This window comes from Amblyomma americanum, chromosome 2 (assembly GCF_052857255.1).
Source record: "Amblyomma americanum isolate KBUSLIRL-KWMA chromosome 2, ASM5285725v1, whole genome shotgun sequence".
NCBI classification, from domain to species: domain Eukaryota; kingdom Metazoa; phylum Arthropoda; class Arachnida; order Ixodida; family Ixodidae; genus Amblyomma; species Amblyomma americanum.
In genome coordinates this window covers 84,627,343-84,643,246 of record NC_135498.1, presented here as the reverse complement: position 1 = coordinate 84,643,246, position 15,904 = coordinate 84,627,343, and the positions used below count along the sequence as shown (strand labels likewise).

The 15,904-nt window shown below is 46.1% G+C and overlaps 1 protein-coding gene and 1 long non-coding RNA gene across 2 annotated transcripts in view; both read left to right on the top strand.

The window, feature by feature from the left end:
* LOC144121541 (uncharacterized) overlaps nucleotides 1–15,904 on the top strand; it is a 163,041-nt gene that overhangs the window by 33,285 nt on the left and 113,852 nt on the right. The gene's annotated exons all lie outside the window — the stretch shown is intronic.
* On the top strand, nucleotides 5,602–7,786 carry LOC144118753 (uncharacterized). The gene is made up of 3 exons (XR_013312124.1): nucleotides 5,602–5,643; nucleotides 6,716–6,788; nucleotides 7,436–7,786. It is a non-coding gene; the product is annotated as an uncharacterized LOC144118753 (long non-coding RNA).

Sequence of the window (15,904 nt, the reverse complement as noted above, 5' to 3'; positions counted from 1 at the left end):
ACGTGAATTCCAGGACTAATGAACGTGAGATCTAAAACAGATTGAGTGTGTGAGCGTAGATAAGTGGCCTATCCTGAATTTAAGCACATCAGGTTGTGATCAGAAACCCAGTCCCAAAGGCGCTTGCTGCATGTATTAGTCCTAACACCCCACGACACATGGTGAGAATTGAAGTCCCCAGCCACGAGAACTGGGTTTTTACAGTTAGCGATTAACAAGTCCAGAGGGCTAACATCCTGGACTTCATTGAAGAAATAACAATTTGCTATTGAAAATGGAGAGCACCCAGGTAGTACAAAGTCTAGTGCCAAAATCTCACAGTCAGTAGACATTTGTTTAAAAGATCCCATAGCCCTGTGGCAAAATTTTGATGGGGGACCCGCTGCGCTTAAGAAGCCGCGCTTCAGGCTCCACCATCTCGTAATCATAGATTATACCAACATCCCTCGAAGTACCCGAAGTAGGTACAGCGAAAGGGGCAGAAGTTTGTTCCTGGGGCTGTGATGCTTCTGGTATTGTAGACCGGATAAGAGGAGAGGGAACTGCTGTCGAAAGAGGTGCCAAACAGGCCTGCACGGCATGTGTAAGCTGAGTCGCTAGAACGTTTGTAAGGCACTCCGACACACTTGCGACAATCTTTTCTACCATTTTAGACATGGAAGCCTCCCCAGCAGCCGTAATTGCCTGGGACAGCGTTGAGTCTAACATGACACCTTGACGAGCGGTCACATCGGCATAACCGTGGGCACTTTCTTTGACCTCTGAAATAGCGTCACGGCGCGAACAGCGTTTTCTGTCAATTATCCCCAGAATTTGGATTTTCTGAGCTCGAGAGGGACAATTTGAGTAGTTTGCAGAGTGGGCACCACCGCAAAGGCAACACTTTTCATTCTTCTCAGTGCAGGTGCTCGCTGAATGACCATCCCAGCAGTTGCAACACCTTAAGTAGGATTTGCAACCGCCGACGCTATATCCATAGCGCCAGCAGTTGTTACACTGCAGAGGCCGAGATGATAACGGGTCTACCCGAAAAATTAGAGGCCATGCCTTGATTTCTGAGGGGCAGGAAGTGCCGGCAAAGGTAGCAATCACTGATTCAGTGGGCATCCGCAAGTTGTTTACATCCCGGCTACAGCGGTGCACAGCAACAACACCTGCAGCCGACAGAAGCTCAAGAGTCTCTGCCGGAGACAGGGAAGAGTCTACGACCCGTACAATACCTTTTATGCACGCCAGATGTGAAGGGATGAAAGAACGTACACGAAGGGATTCAAAGGATGAGGAGTTTAGCAAATCTCTTACGCAGGCAGGTCTGGCGATCTGCACAGAATCCAGCGCGTCCACACAGATTGACTCATAATGAGAAGTGGCCGACTGGAGAGCAGCCCAAACAGCACCTGTGTTGTTCATCTTGATTGCACCAGCATCCTTAAGCACCAGCGCGACAGGGTTACTGCCGACACCACTGCGAAAAAGAGCTTCCAACGGCAGGTGATCAGTGGACCGAGAAGCCGTCGGATCTCCCCTGGCCGGGAGACTGGGTCGACATAGCCCGGACTTACTGCCTTACCGCGGAGAAGACGCAGAGAGAACAGGCCACAACCAGCCACCCGAAACTTAGCCGATCGTTCCCAGCAGAGCAGAGCAGACAGTGGGCACCTGACCTTGACTTCCTCTTTGAGAGGCGTTCAGCCGGCGCTCAGGGAAATCTTCTTGGTGTAGAGGAGAGGCACTGCTCGAGCACCCATTTCATTCTCTTCAGTTCCCACATTACAGTGTGCCGAAAGTAGGACGTGCTCAAGAGTAATGCGGCTTTAAAAGCACAGAAAGCTTTAATGCACAAGCGACGAAGCCAGCGGTGCCTGCGTATTCGCGCGTGCTTGCGGTAGCGGCATGTAGCCAGCCACAACAGCACCTACCCTTCAATCGCCGTGTTCAAGTCGAATGGCTATACTGAAAGCAAGTGTCGTCCTGGATGCTGTGACGCGTTCGCCAAGCCATGTAACATACTGTACCGCTACTACTACATGCGCAGAAAAGGTTAAGGACACATATACGCGCGTCGCGGAAAAGACTGTCGTCAGTCGTCAATCAGAGAAAATGAGTCGCCGTAATCATCCGGCTATCACAAAGGCAGCATGTATGTACATGCAGGCAGTTCTCTGTATAAATGTTCACAGGCCCCGATATCACTTTTCCATGTTTCAGTTTTAAAAGCGTCATCTTTTACTACTTATGTTTGTCAAGGACACGTGTGTCTGCAGGGAAGGTCAAATTTACAAAGACAGTTACCACACAATATCATTAGCAACAGCGCTCGCGGAGAGGCTTATGGTGACTTCAAATCGCAGAGTTGGAGCACTTCTGTAGCAACGTTTCCTGCTCTTTTCGGAGCAACTGTATTCGAAACGCAGATCTGAGGCGCGGATCGAGTCTTCCAATCGTAGACAGGGAGCGGTTGCCGAGCCGAGATTGCTCCGTGGAGCAGTCGGGACTGCTCCGCCGAAATCGGCGGATCCGACCGGAAGGTTGCGTGTCGTTGTTATTCAGCGGCGATAGCGGCGCCCTACATGCTCTGGACTGCATGCTCTGGCCAGAGCAAGTGTACTCCAATCGCGCTTCAGGCGCTCTATCACAGAGCGTGCAGACCGCTCCGGGCCTGCGATTGGAATTCACCATTAGTTGTCAACCATACCTTCGATCCGTTTTATATATGCCAGTATAGCGGCTATCGAAGTGGAACCCTGGGGACCCCCATTTGCATCAAAATTTGAGGCCTCCCGTTTGACGCAGAATGCTCGATTTGGTGTCAAATGACTTGTCATGTTTCGGAGGATAAAATATATATTGAGATGAAGCCCAAAATATCTGTGGGATTCCCACCGACAACCTTTCTACTCCCAAAAAATGCATTCCTGGGACATCTAAATAGCCAGTATGGTCTAATAGTTTGTTGCAGAGGGTTCCAAATGAGGTCAAATGATTCATTTTGCTGTAATGCACACGTTTATACTAGTCCTTAACTGATATAGCAGGGGTAAACATACCGTATATAGCGAAGGTGGAAGTAAATCGCAATAGTAGTGCAAAATCTTTGAAGTCGATGGCGCTGCTTGTTTCTTAAACGAATGTTTCCGAAACGAAACATCCCCAGGCGGTCCACTACGGCACCTCTCACTTCCTTTCATCTTTCACTCCCTCCTTTCTCCCTTCTCTTACGGCGCGGTTCAGGTGTCCAACGATATGTGAGACAGATATTGCGCCTTTTCTTTCCCCAAAGACCAAATAATATTAAACGAAACACCCTTCTCCACGTTTGCCTATCATAAAATAGCACAAACAAAATACTTTACTACTTCGTTCATTGCTTCGCTGAAACTTTAATGACGGTGACACGAAAATGTAGCTAAATATGGAGAACAGCGTATGCAGCCGATGGTGACATGCGGCGGCCGGCGTGTTTCAACCGATTTGAACATGGACACCCAGAAACGTAGCACGCAATCGGGCGCTGCCCCACGCCTTCGCTTGAATTTCCCGGCGGACCAAGAACCCGGTAATGCCCAGGTGACGTGTCGTTATAACCCGCGACGCTACAGATTGGGTGACTTATTCTGTGAAATGATGTTACAAGCGACTTCCATAAAAGGGTGTACTTGTTCGGGGCTCCCACCGCCTCCCCCCCTCCCCACCCCCCTTCGACCAATAGGCTTAACTTGCGCGAACTCTGGAACTCGATATTGTGAACGCACTGCGTAGAAGACGATGAGTTAGCAGTGTCACGCGACGGAGCGTTCGCGTTAGGCCAGCTGCGATCAGACAGCGCACTATTTTGCTCAGGGTTGGTACTTATCGGATTAGTGGTTGCGCCTTAATATTCGTAATACTAAATTATTCTGAGACAGTGATCGCATGTTAAAGGCTGGCGCATGTTCCTCGCCTTTTCATTTGTAAACTTATCTGTGCTTCCCTAATAGAACAGGATTTGAGGAAGTGTTATCTACAAGTTAGATCAATCTTGCGTCGCTCCTGAGCTGTAAGCTTCGATGCTTCTTCTCCTTCTGAGCACTGCTAGCTGTTGGTGATGTCTCTGCACACTCATTTAGGATTTCTAGATTTTTGCTATATCCCTCGCTTGTGCGGCCCGCATTCAAGTCGTTCGCTATTGTCGATGGTTGTTTTTGTTACTTATTTCCACTTTGTTATTTATTCTTGGTTGCGTGCCATCAGCTGCGCTGCCGGCGATTCTCCGAGCTCGGAACTCTTCCCAGGCACGGGACCGTACCCACACATTTCCCTTCACCGCACTCACCAGTGCTCTTTGGAAATTTTTTGTTTCTCTAGCCCTTTCTTGCATTACCAGTCGACAAATTTGTGCAGTTTTTAATTCCACTCAGATTTGTTTGATGCGCTGCCAATTTTTGTATGATGCTAAGCTTTTATGTGAGATATCAGGCATCTTGCTTGAGAAGGCATGCTTTTTTCCATTCTCTCTCATCATTTATCCAAGGCAGACTGGTCGCAACCTAATGTTTAATGCCTAGACATAGGTGCAAGGTACCATGATGGGAATAAATGAAAACCTGTGCATCCTTTATTCAAATTGTCGTGCGGTATTTCATCCAGGTCATCTTCCAGCTCCATCCTTGGAAGCATGAGAAAAAATGCACCACGAGATGCTCTTTATTTCGGACGCTGCAGGTGAAACACTGAAATCTCTGTATAACAGTGCCTTGCGTTAGCGCTTGAGTACTGAATGCAGGATGAGTAAAGGCAGCCGCCGATAGCTGTTTGTATACATTATGCGACTTATCTGGAAAGCATTCTCTTTTTCTCAGATTCGGTTTGATGATCTAAGAGCACCCTTAGCAACAAACGACAACCACAGATCAACAAAACACCAAGAAGAAGAGATGGTCATTCCGAACAGGAGCCATATTTAGCAAAAATGGAGCCAAAAAATTAGGAAGGCTTCTCATAGTGTGCTCTGTAAGTCAGGTTTTTAGAAGTTTTGGTAAGGCAGAAGAACGAATCTTAGATAAGTCTGCATCAAATGGTTTTCGCTTAAGAAGCTGTATACAGTTGCTTTAGGCTTCGTTTCGGAAAAAAGGATTGTAATCAAACAAATTTCAATTAAATCTATACCTGAAAGAAAAGCAGTATTTTTTTTGCTAATATGAAATGCGTTCTCTGACATTCCAGAGGAGAGCCTAAATTGGAATGTCATTCCAACCTTCCGTATAATCCTGCGCGGTAATTGTAAGATAAACTTTTCCGTGATAACATCCCCGGCTCATAACCCGCTGTGTTAGCCTTGCTGCATATGTGGTGAACACATGACCTTTGTTCCTTTTTATCCTGTCAAGATAATCAAATGCCATTTTTTGAGGCCGATAGCATTTCTAGTTTCATTAGATCTGTCCTTCAGTTGACGCCAGGATATTTTTTGAAGGATTTATATTCGTGCAGTTCAAAATATGGCGACGTCGAGAGGAGGACACCGCACACCGAAAAATAATTTTCGGCTCGGCCCGTGCCCTTCGAGTCGAAAATATAAGGCCAGCATTTTCCATCCTTCTGCCATAGGACTCTCCAGAGGAAGGTGAGTTTCTCTTGAGTGCAAGGCTTCCAGCCCCGACAAGAGTGAGTAAATATGAAACATATGTAACTGATCTGCTCGCGAGCCCACACCCACGCTACTGTAAAAATCAATGTTCACTTCACAAGTCATTTTGAGCTGGCTTTTAGACCAAAATATATACCAATTATTAAATTCGCGCTCTTTTAGAATTCTCATGGTTCCGTTTCAGGGACTCCAATAACGTATAGACACTTTGAATTCATTCAGCATCAGGATTCAGCATTCAAGATTCAAGATTCAGATCCTAAGAACTCACATGCAGTTATAGCTTACGAATTAATGAAGTCGGCCACCAGTGTAAATTACCAATGCCGAGTGCCATTATCGGTGCATTTATAGCACCATTTTGCTTCTCTAGTTTTTAGGAGCTTCCGTTTGCGGTGCTCTGCAGCTTGTAGTGGCACTTAACTTGCAGGATCTATAGGGAGGAATTTCTTCTATGCTATTAATAGCTTTAAGAAATAATTGCAAACACAGTATTATTTTGAGTCTTGGAGCCGGTGCCGCGAAATACAGTCGAGCTGCCGATTACAGGCGATTATTGAACGCAGTAATGGTATCTATTGGAGTTCCCTCCGGAGAAGGTTTTAATTATAATGTAACCCGGCAAGCGATGTAAGTGAGAGTGCTGAGCCTAGATAGTGTTTTTTATGAAAATATTGCTACTACTAGCGTTGCAGAGCGGTGTACGGAGCAGTATCTAACGATATAAGGAATTCTTTCATATGCTAGGGAAACAATGAGACCTCAATGAAGATGCATACATGATTTGACGCATATGAGATGCCTCGATTCTTGTAGGATACGCCAGGTACCCTCAATATCAGCCGTAAAAAAGGACACACTTGAAATTAGCATTTGATTATGTTTGCTACTTTGTCACTATTCGAAGCAGACTCAGGGTGAAAGTGCGTATTCGCCAGAAAATGATTTTTGCTCGAAAGTCACACTTGAAAGTGTTTTGATGCAGAGTGCAGGAAAGAGTAGAGTTCACTTAGCAGAGGTAACAATGCCGTTCTGCCTGAATGTGCAGTTGAACACGAAAGAAGCGCTATTCGTTCTTGTCATACGCAGGTAACTCCTTCGGCCGCTATGAATTTCAAGGCTGTTCTCATCGCGGTGGCCATTTTTGGCTTTCTGATGTCAGGTAAGCAACACCAATGACCAAGAAATGTTATTTACTTTCAGAAGCACAAGTGGTATGGCGCTTAAACTAAATACAATCTTTAAAAAATTCGCAGATTTTCGTTAAGTGCATTGCTAATATCAAAAACAATCGCTGAACACCAAGAGAAAACACGTATAACCGTAGTAAAACATTCATGAAGAAATAAGGCGCAGTGAGGCGTTCCCCAAGATTGAGAAACTCGAACTAATGTACATCATTTAATTATACACTGAAAGATTCTAGTTCGCGCCGATATAGCGGAGAAGAATGAACCGCGAGTGGATACTTTCTATGGGGCTGGTGCGCCGTGGTGAGAGAAAAGAGCTGCTTAGATAACTGTTGTTTCGCGTTGGCAGTACCGCGAATACAAAATCGAAGGAGCAGCACAGTAGCGCAATTGGAGTATTTTTGCGCGGAGGAAACGTAAGCAAATCAGTTTTTTTTCGGCGAAGAACAGTTTCAAAGAAGCGGTTAATTCAACGGTAGACTGGCTTTGGACACGTCCTCTTTCATTAAGATAATACTGATGGAGACTGATGCGACCGCTTTGCGCAGAAACTATAGAAAAAAGTGACCTTTCGTATGACCCATTGTTCTGACTCTCACCTTTTTTGTCCAATTTTCAGAGGATATGGTCACGAATGCTGAAGCTGCTGCAGAAGCAAGGGCCGAAACCGTGGCGAACGAACGTGTCGAGGAAGGACCGCAAAACGCCGGAGCTCGCATTGACCCAACTATCTTGGGATCAATGGTTGGTGGTGGGGTACGTTAGAGCCCGCAGGACCACTCAGGTGGTGTCTGGAAGCCGCACCAACGTTCCACGTCTCTTTCTGAAGATATGGACAACACTTTTCGGCAGCCAACGACTGTCATCACATCTTCATGACAGCTTGAGCTGCTAGGAGATCTGACGATGCAGACCTACTGAAATAAACTCGAGTAAAAAGGGTACAAAACGTGCGTAATTGCTGCTAAAACTTAATATTTATTTCTAGTTCTACCAAACCATAAAGATAGACACAGAGAAATGCTTTTGTGCGCAAGCGGGGAGCAGCCCGCCGGAGGAACAGAGTCCTGTCTGCAACAAACCAAAGGGAGATAACGGAATAGGGAAGCACAAAGAAAGGCATCAATTAAAAAGTGCAATGTTGGCGGCGTTTTGTAGAAAAGATGTTATCAAAATAATGGCATTTGCCAGGTACACAAAAATGCCATACAAGGGATTAACCGTGTCCGTGGTTTGGGCAGCTGTCTTGGCCAATGATTCAAGTACTCTAGCAGCAACGAGGCAAAAACATACAGCGAACGAAAGGAACATGTGGTCCTAGTTGTGCAATGTGCGTTGACATACCGAACTCTCTGGGATTTGCGGCACTGTAAGGCAAGTGCCATATCAGCATGCACAACTGCTTCACAACGCCTACGTTTACTTTTGGCTGAGACTTTCGCCTTCAGGCACGACGTTCACTTGCCGTCCTGAGCGGTGGGAGTCAGTTAAGCACACACTAGATGTTAGCAAGCAGCCGTCACTAGATTCAGACTTCATGTGATGCAAAGGCAAGATGATCCATGATCGGTAATAGTAACCGATTGGATTCAAGAAGATTAGCGTATTATATGACGGCAGAAAATTAGGTGGGTTGGATATATTATTATATTAGCGGGTATACAGGTGGCCGGGGCAGGAACAGGACATGCTGATTTGGAGAGATTTGCTAGAAGTTGGCGAAGGCACGCTGATGATGATGATGATGATGATGATGACGGTGGGGGTGCTTATGTGATGACAGTGGAGAGGTTATGTCGGCGACATTTGTGTCCCCGTCACTATAAAAAAAACGCCTCCTTTTGCTATTCTAGCTCCCAAGAAAAATGATGACCCTAAGCGAGAAGAGAGAGAGAAAGACGAATAGAAAGTCAGGCACGTTACCTAGGCGAAAATACTCAACATGGTCTTCAGGGTGTACAATGTTGCAAAGCGAAACCATCAGCAAGGAGTATATCCTATCGGCAGCTGACAATAAAAGGTCTCACTTAGTTCAGCAGAATGTGCCTCCTCTAAAAAGGATGCGAAAGTTAGGCTTTTCAGGGCGTTCAAGCTATTACACCGCACACAGCGCGCTTACTATGCCTTGTCCTCTGTAGCTACTGCGTTATGCATTCGTAGTAACGATGAACCAGCACGGCAAAATGTAATCCCTACTTAAGTCGACGTTATTCGCGGCCTTGAAATGCGTATTGAAAATATTGAAGTGTGGATTCCTGCTAGTGCTTTCCTGCAGTCGTGTTGGTGGAAAACTGCATGAAATGGGAGACACGGTTTTTGAGAGAACACTTGATTACGAAGCGAACGCTGCATAATTGCGTGAATATTTTTCTTTGACATACCGGCTCGTCAGAGAAAGCTCGCTGCAAGGTATTTTCCTACCTTTTCCTAGACGTATACACGTAAAACAATTTATGAAATTGAATGAATAAATTGCGACGTATGCTCAATTGCGTCCTCGCGGATGGTATGCCTTGTAAATAGCTGCATTGTGCTGTTTCCAAGTGCTTATGATAATAATCTAAGGATTCTAACGCAGTTGTACCGAGTAGACAAACAAAGCATGTGTTTAGAACGAATGGCTCATGTTTTGCTTGGGTGGGTAGTTGGCACCTCTTGTGACGATATTAGACTCAGGTTAAGCTTTCATACAGGTTAAGCTGATCTATACTCTTCGCGCTACAGATGCAAGTCGATGAAGACGAAAGGGTACAATGAACTGTGTGAGATAATGTACATTTTAATTTCGTAGAGGCATTATTTACCTCAAAAACTCACTGTGCCCCCAATCCTTGGCCAATCCCCCTATGTGGGCATGTGCCATAGTATGTGGACAACAACAACAACCCTAGTGTTGGAGAATACGGGGCGCGATCATATGCGTGGTAAGTGTGTTTAGGACGTGATTAGAATTTTTCGCGTTGACAAGCAACACATTGACATAATTGTATTGACAATTATCAATTTGGCATCATCGCCGAAGCTCAGATGAATCGCTCCGCAAATTCTGGTGGTTCCGCTCACGTGGCTAAACCTGTTATAGCAGTTGCAGGGCTCCTCCCACGGCTCCTCGGCTCTCAAGGCGCACAAGAGGGATGTGCTCTGTCGGTTCTTTCGAGCCATTTTGCACTGCGGCGCGTAGGGCATATCATGAGCCCGAGAAGCAGCGATCGGTGCAGCATTTCACCTACGGCACCCCTAGAAAGGAATGTCTGGGGGTGCATACTTCTCACGTTTCCTAGGATGTAGACGCAGTTCTTGCAGTAAACGCAGCAGACAGTTCCAGATGTTCCGTTTGGTATTGCCACCTATATTTGCAGTGTTTATTCGTTTTTCAATTCTGCCGCCACACCACTTTATCGCTTTGTTGGCGACGCAAGACGCGCCTAGATTTATCTTGATATATCGCAGCCAGGCAGAGCTGGTTCTACGTTGTTCCGGAATGTTCTAGTAACTTTGCACGTTTTACCTCGAAACATCGCTATCAGCTTTAGGTTGAGCACGGCCGACAGCGACGGGCATTCTGTTCGAGGACCGCTGAGTGATCCAGTCCATTTTGGGTGCAAGTCAGCCCCATAAACAGTTTTCTTTTCGAAGACCCTTTTGACCGTCTTCATCGCTGCTTCGACTGCCGTCACCACTACGTGACACTATACACAAACTATAAAGAAATCAGAAACACTGAAAAATACCTTCGAATGACTTCTGAAGAATGCAAGGAAAGTTCGAAACCTTTAGGAAATCTTTTATCACTGATCATTTAGTTTTGATATACCATGTCTCAATGTCCGAAGCATAAAGTACTGTTTTGTACCATTTACTCAAATATTTCGCGTTTTATTTACAACTGAATGCCAGTATTGTGGCACAGCTACTCGAATACAAATGATTCAAGTGTCTTTTGATAACTAAACTTTATAACGCTCTGTCCTTCGGCCCTTTTTTCACCTACATGTGACTTTAAAAAAAATTGGTTCTAAATTAATTCGAACCTATTACGTTGAATTGATGGACGGCGACAATGCGCAAGCTAAAAAACAGTAATTTCATGTCGGCAAGTATTGTTGACTTTTAATCGAATTAAGTGCACAATCTTTGGCAGCTCTACTTCAGCTGAAATCTGAAAGCCAGAGTGTGCACCCTTATAGCGCTTTCCTCATAACTAGAAGAAGCTTCAAACAGGCAAGGAGAATACTTATATAATATTTTTAATTCTTATTTTTAGTAGTCTTTTTTTCTTTAGGATTCAATAGAAGCGCACTGTAAACAAACGCTGCACTGGGATAGTTGGTTGTTGTTTACGGTTGCTCAAGAAAATTAAAGAATGTTTCGAGAATGCAAAACCAAACGAAGAGCGTTAGCTAAGTTGTTTTCACCTATGCTTTCGATAATATTGTTTTTGTTGTTGTGACTGATGGTACAAAGAAAAGAAAAGTGCCGGGCCTGTCCAATGGCTCAAGCTTAGTCACAATCGCTGCCACGTGCGGACACTAGAAGATCTGAAAGAAATGTCGGAGGAAAGATTGAAAGAAAGGGTGCCCGTCGCAACAACCGCGCCATCTGAAGCGATGACGACGGTTTAGCAGCAGATACCTCTGGTGTCCAGGAGCCATGGCCACATGTGCGACAGCCCCGAGACCCCAGCCCCGTAAGGCGAGTAAGCCACCATCCTTTCGACAAATTCGGATATCAACGTGTATATCACAAAAGAACGATTCGTTTGGCAGAACTTGCATTCCTCGGCGAACAATTGTTCGCCTGCCACGGCCCTCCAAATTTCGCTGTTCATTACGGTTTATAGAAAAAAAGGTCGTCGGTACTAATCCTTCACACATTCCAGGATTAAACTAGACTAACAACTTTTGGCGTCGAATAGGGCCGATGAGTTTGCCCCACTGAAAAGCCGTTTCGCCAGGGACACAAATTTGTCTCCAATGGTAAAGCCAAGTGGCACCAGTCTCGGCACGCGCTCAGAGCGCACGTTATGAAAAATTACAGGAGGTGGTGGTGGTTACATCTTACTGCTAAAAAATGGAAGGAATTAGCTGGGGCTGGGGCGAGTCCACGGTGGCCTCCGGTCGGTGGCGACCTCAAAAGTATTTACCTTGTCTGCTTTTGAGCAGAAATGCGAAAACCGTTGTTGATTTGTTAGCCTATCAAAAGATGGCACATACCCACACGGGGGGATCGGCCAAGAATCGAATGACTACTCACCTGTATTTAGGTAATTAAATGAAAAGCACGCAGGAAACCAACACTGGAGGATTCTTCCGAATGAAAAGAAAAAGGATTACAGTGTTTACTTCAAAATTATTATTATTAATAATATTAATATTAATAATAATAATAATATTAATAATAAAGAGAGGAACTGCATTCGAAAGCCATTCTTTGTCCTCTGTCTGAATTTTCCTTCTCTTTGTTTTCCGCCCTTTACTGCCACTTTGTTCTTTTTTCTATGTGTATTTATTTTTGTTTCTATATTTTTTGATCCCGATCAAAACGCACGACAGAATTTTTTTGTCGCGCATCTGTCGCCCGCCACAATTTTGTGTTGCAAAACGAGCTGTCGTGTCGTGCCTTGTCTCGTGCGACAGAGGTTCGTGTCGTGGGTTTTTTCGCGCGAAAAAGGTTTTTGTAGTAGGTTTTGCCGCTCGACAGGCATCTTTCCTGTATTTTGTCATGCAAAGAAGGTCCCTGTCGCAGCATTTGTCGCGCGACAGGTTTCTGTCGCAGCTACTGTCGTGCGAAAGAGATGGTCGTGCCACGCGAGAGACTTCGTTCCTCAACAGAGTTGCCTGTCGTGGGTTCATCTGCGCGACAGACTTCCAGCACGCCTCTTTTCATGCGACAAAAGTGCCTGTTGTGAGGCCTGACGCGCGACACGAAACCTTTTTGTGGGATGTGCCGCGCGACAGATACCTGTCGTGGAATGTGTCATTCGAGAGATTGCTGTCGAGGGTTTTTTTTTTTATTTTAGAATTCTAGAAATACTTTCGTGCCGTCGTGTGACAGCGATAGGATCAAATTGACCAAAGATGCGTTAAAGCGCGTTCACTGTGGCGAGTCGCGAAGAGGTTGCGAGGTGCTCTAGTCTGTTGGCGACGGGCACCGAGCGAAATGATGTGTTAATTCACATTGGCGAGTAGGGTTTTCAACTCCCTTCCCGCAACCTGGCTATCTCTCCGAACGAGAATTGGCGTAGAGGAGAGGCATTGCTCGAGCACCCACTTCATTCTCTTCAGTTCCCTCATTAGAGTGTGACGAACGTAGTGCATGCTCAAGAGTAATGCGGCTTTGAAAGCACAGAAAGCTGTAATGCACAAGCGACGAAGCCAGCGGTGTCTGCGTATCCGCACGTGCTTGTGGTGGCGGCATGTAGCCAGCCACAACAGCGCCTGATCAGCAATCGCCTAGTGCAAGTCGAATGGCGGTACTGAAAGTCAGTGTCCTCCTGGATGCTTTGACGTGTTCGCCAAGCCATGTAACATACTGTACCGCTACTACTACATGCGCAGAAAAGGTCAATTACACATACATGCGCATCGCGGAAAGGAAAGTCGTCCTTCGTCAATCATAGAAAATTACTCGCCATAATGATCCGGCAATCACAAAGGCAGCATGTATATACATGCACGCAGTTCTCTGTATAAATGTTCAAAGACCCCTATATCATTTTTCCACTTTTCAGTTTTAACAGCGTCAGCTTTCACTACTTAAGTTTGTCAAGGACACGTGTGTCTGCAGGGAAGGTCAAATTGACCAAGACAGTTACCACACAATACCATTAGCAACAGCGCGCGCGGAGAGCCTTAGTTGTCACTCATACCTTCGATTCGTTTTACATATGCCAGTATAGCGGCTATCGAAGTGGAACCCTGGAGACCCCCATTTACATCAAAATTTGAGGCCTCCCGTTTGACGCAGAATGCTCGAGGTGGTGTCAAATGACTTGTCATGTTTCGGAGGATAAAATATATATTGAGATGAAGCCCAAAATATCTGTGGGATTCCCACCAACGGCCTTTCTACCCCTAAAAAATGCATTCCTGGGACATCTAGATAGCCAGTATGGTCTAATAGTTTGTTGCAGAGGGTTCCGAATGCTGTCAAACGATTCGTCTTGCTGTAATGCACACGTTTATACTAGTCCTTAACTGATACAGAAGGGGTAAACATACCGTATATAGCGAATGTGGAAGAAAATCGCAATAGTAGTGCAAATATTTGAAGTCGATGGCGCTGCTTGAATCTTAAACGAATGTTTCCAAACGAAACATACCCAAGTGGGCAAAATTATTCCACAGAACTCCATACGGCACCTCTAACTTCCTCTCTCCTTTCACTCCCTCCTTTTTCCCTTCTCTTACGGCGCGGTTCAGGTGTCCAACGATATATGAGACAGGTACCGCGCCATTTCCTTTCCCCAAAAACCACTTATTATTAAACGGAACTTCCTCAGATCTTTTATTTTCTCCTCACCACATTTGCTGAGAACCCCGATCTAAACACTTGAAGCTCCCTTAGCTAGCGCTATTAAATCCAACATTGATCCAGTGTTGGCAGAGAATTTTTTAGCGGCACTAACGTGCTGCTTATCGTAAAATAGATAAAAACAAAATATTTTACGACGTCGTTCGTTGCCTTCGCAGAAAATTTCATGACGGTGACACGAAAATGTCGCTAAATATAGAGAACAGCGTTTGCAGCCGAAGGTGACATGCGGGGGCCGGCGTGTTTGAATAGATTTGAACATGGACACCCAGAAATGTAGCGCGCATGGGGCGTTGCCTTACGCCTTTCAATTCAATTTCCGGGCGGAACAAGAACACGGATATTGGTCAAGTGACGTAGCGTTATACCCCGCGAGGCTACAGATTGGGTGAGTACTTCTATGAAATGATGCTACAAGCGACTTCCATAAAAGAGTGAGCTTGTTCAAGGCTCCCACCGCCTCCCCCTCCCCCCCCCCCCTCTTCGACCAATAGGCTTAACTTGCGCGAACTCTGGGACACGATATTGTGAACGCACTTTTAATGCCCTTTCAGACTTGCAAGCCGCAAAGGGCATGCGACCAGGAGTCGCTTGCGATCAGGCAGCCGCTCAACAACGCAATTGCTCACACCTGCAAGGGCGTCCTGCGGGCCTAGTTCTCGTTTGATTCTCGGTCGAAATGAGAATGAAATTTTGGGACTGACGTCAGTCGTACTTTTTCGAGAGGTTTCTTCTGCTTTAGCCAAGTCTAGCTCCTGCGCCACCGCGCTCGGTCCTCTAGAGTCTCTGGTCCCCAGTGTGACTGTGTGCTACGACAACCTGAGCGAACAGGAGGATGCCTGGCGGTTTAAATGTGCACAACAGCCATACATTTAAGAGTCATGATAACTTAAGGGCGCCCTTCTCGGTGCCGGCATGTCAGCCTGGATGTCGGCCGCCAGCGTCAGAAAAATTCGATAGTAATGTTTGTTCAAGTCGATACTAAGCCGTCGGATGGAGAATCGTATTCGAATATAGAGTTGTTGGTAGAAGCGATAACAGGATTACAAAACAAATGTCTTCCCGTAGCGCATTTAATTGCCGCTGCTCAATTGCGCCTCTCCTGGCCTCAGCAGGCTCCGCTCCTAAATGTGTCGCGGAAACCGAGCATATCTTTATTTTACTATGAGACGAGGTGCGCAGTAAAACGATGAAGAGAGCAGCATCTCAGCGCTAGCCAGTTCCGAAGTGCACTTAGCTTCTGCATCGATGTGAAACCGACAAGGCTTAGCGACGACTAGGGCAGCCAGGGAGCAGCGCATAGTTCAATACCCGGCACGCCCGCGGGCGGCGTCGTTGCCGATTGCATGGCTCGCTCACTACGGCTCGCTCACTGATTGGCTCAGCAGCTTGCGACTTGCACTCGGAAGGCTGAAAAATTGAGCAGCGAGCGACTGGCTTGCGACTAAGCGATACTTTATGCCCGCGTTTACAGTGCTTGTGAACAGCAATTAACGAACATATGCTTGGGGTGTCGGCTGCGTTGCGGCGAGTCTTAAGATCGTCCGCGGCGCCA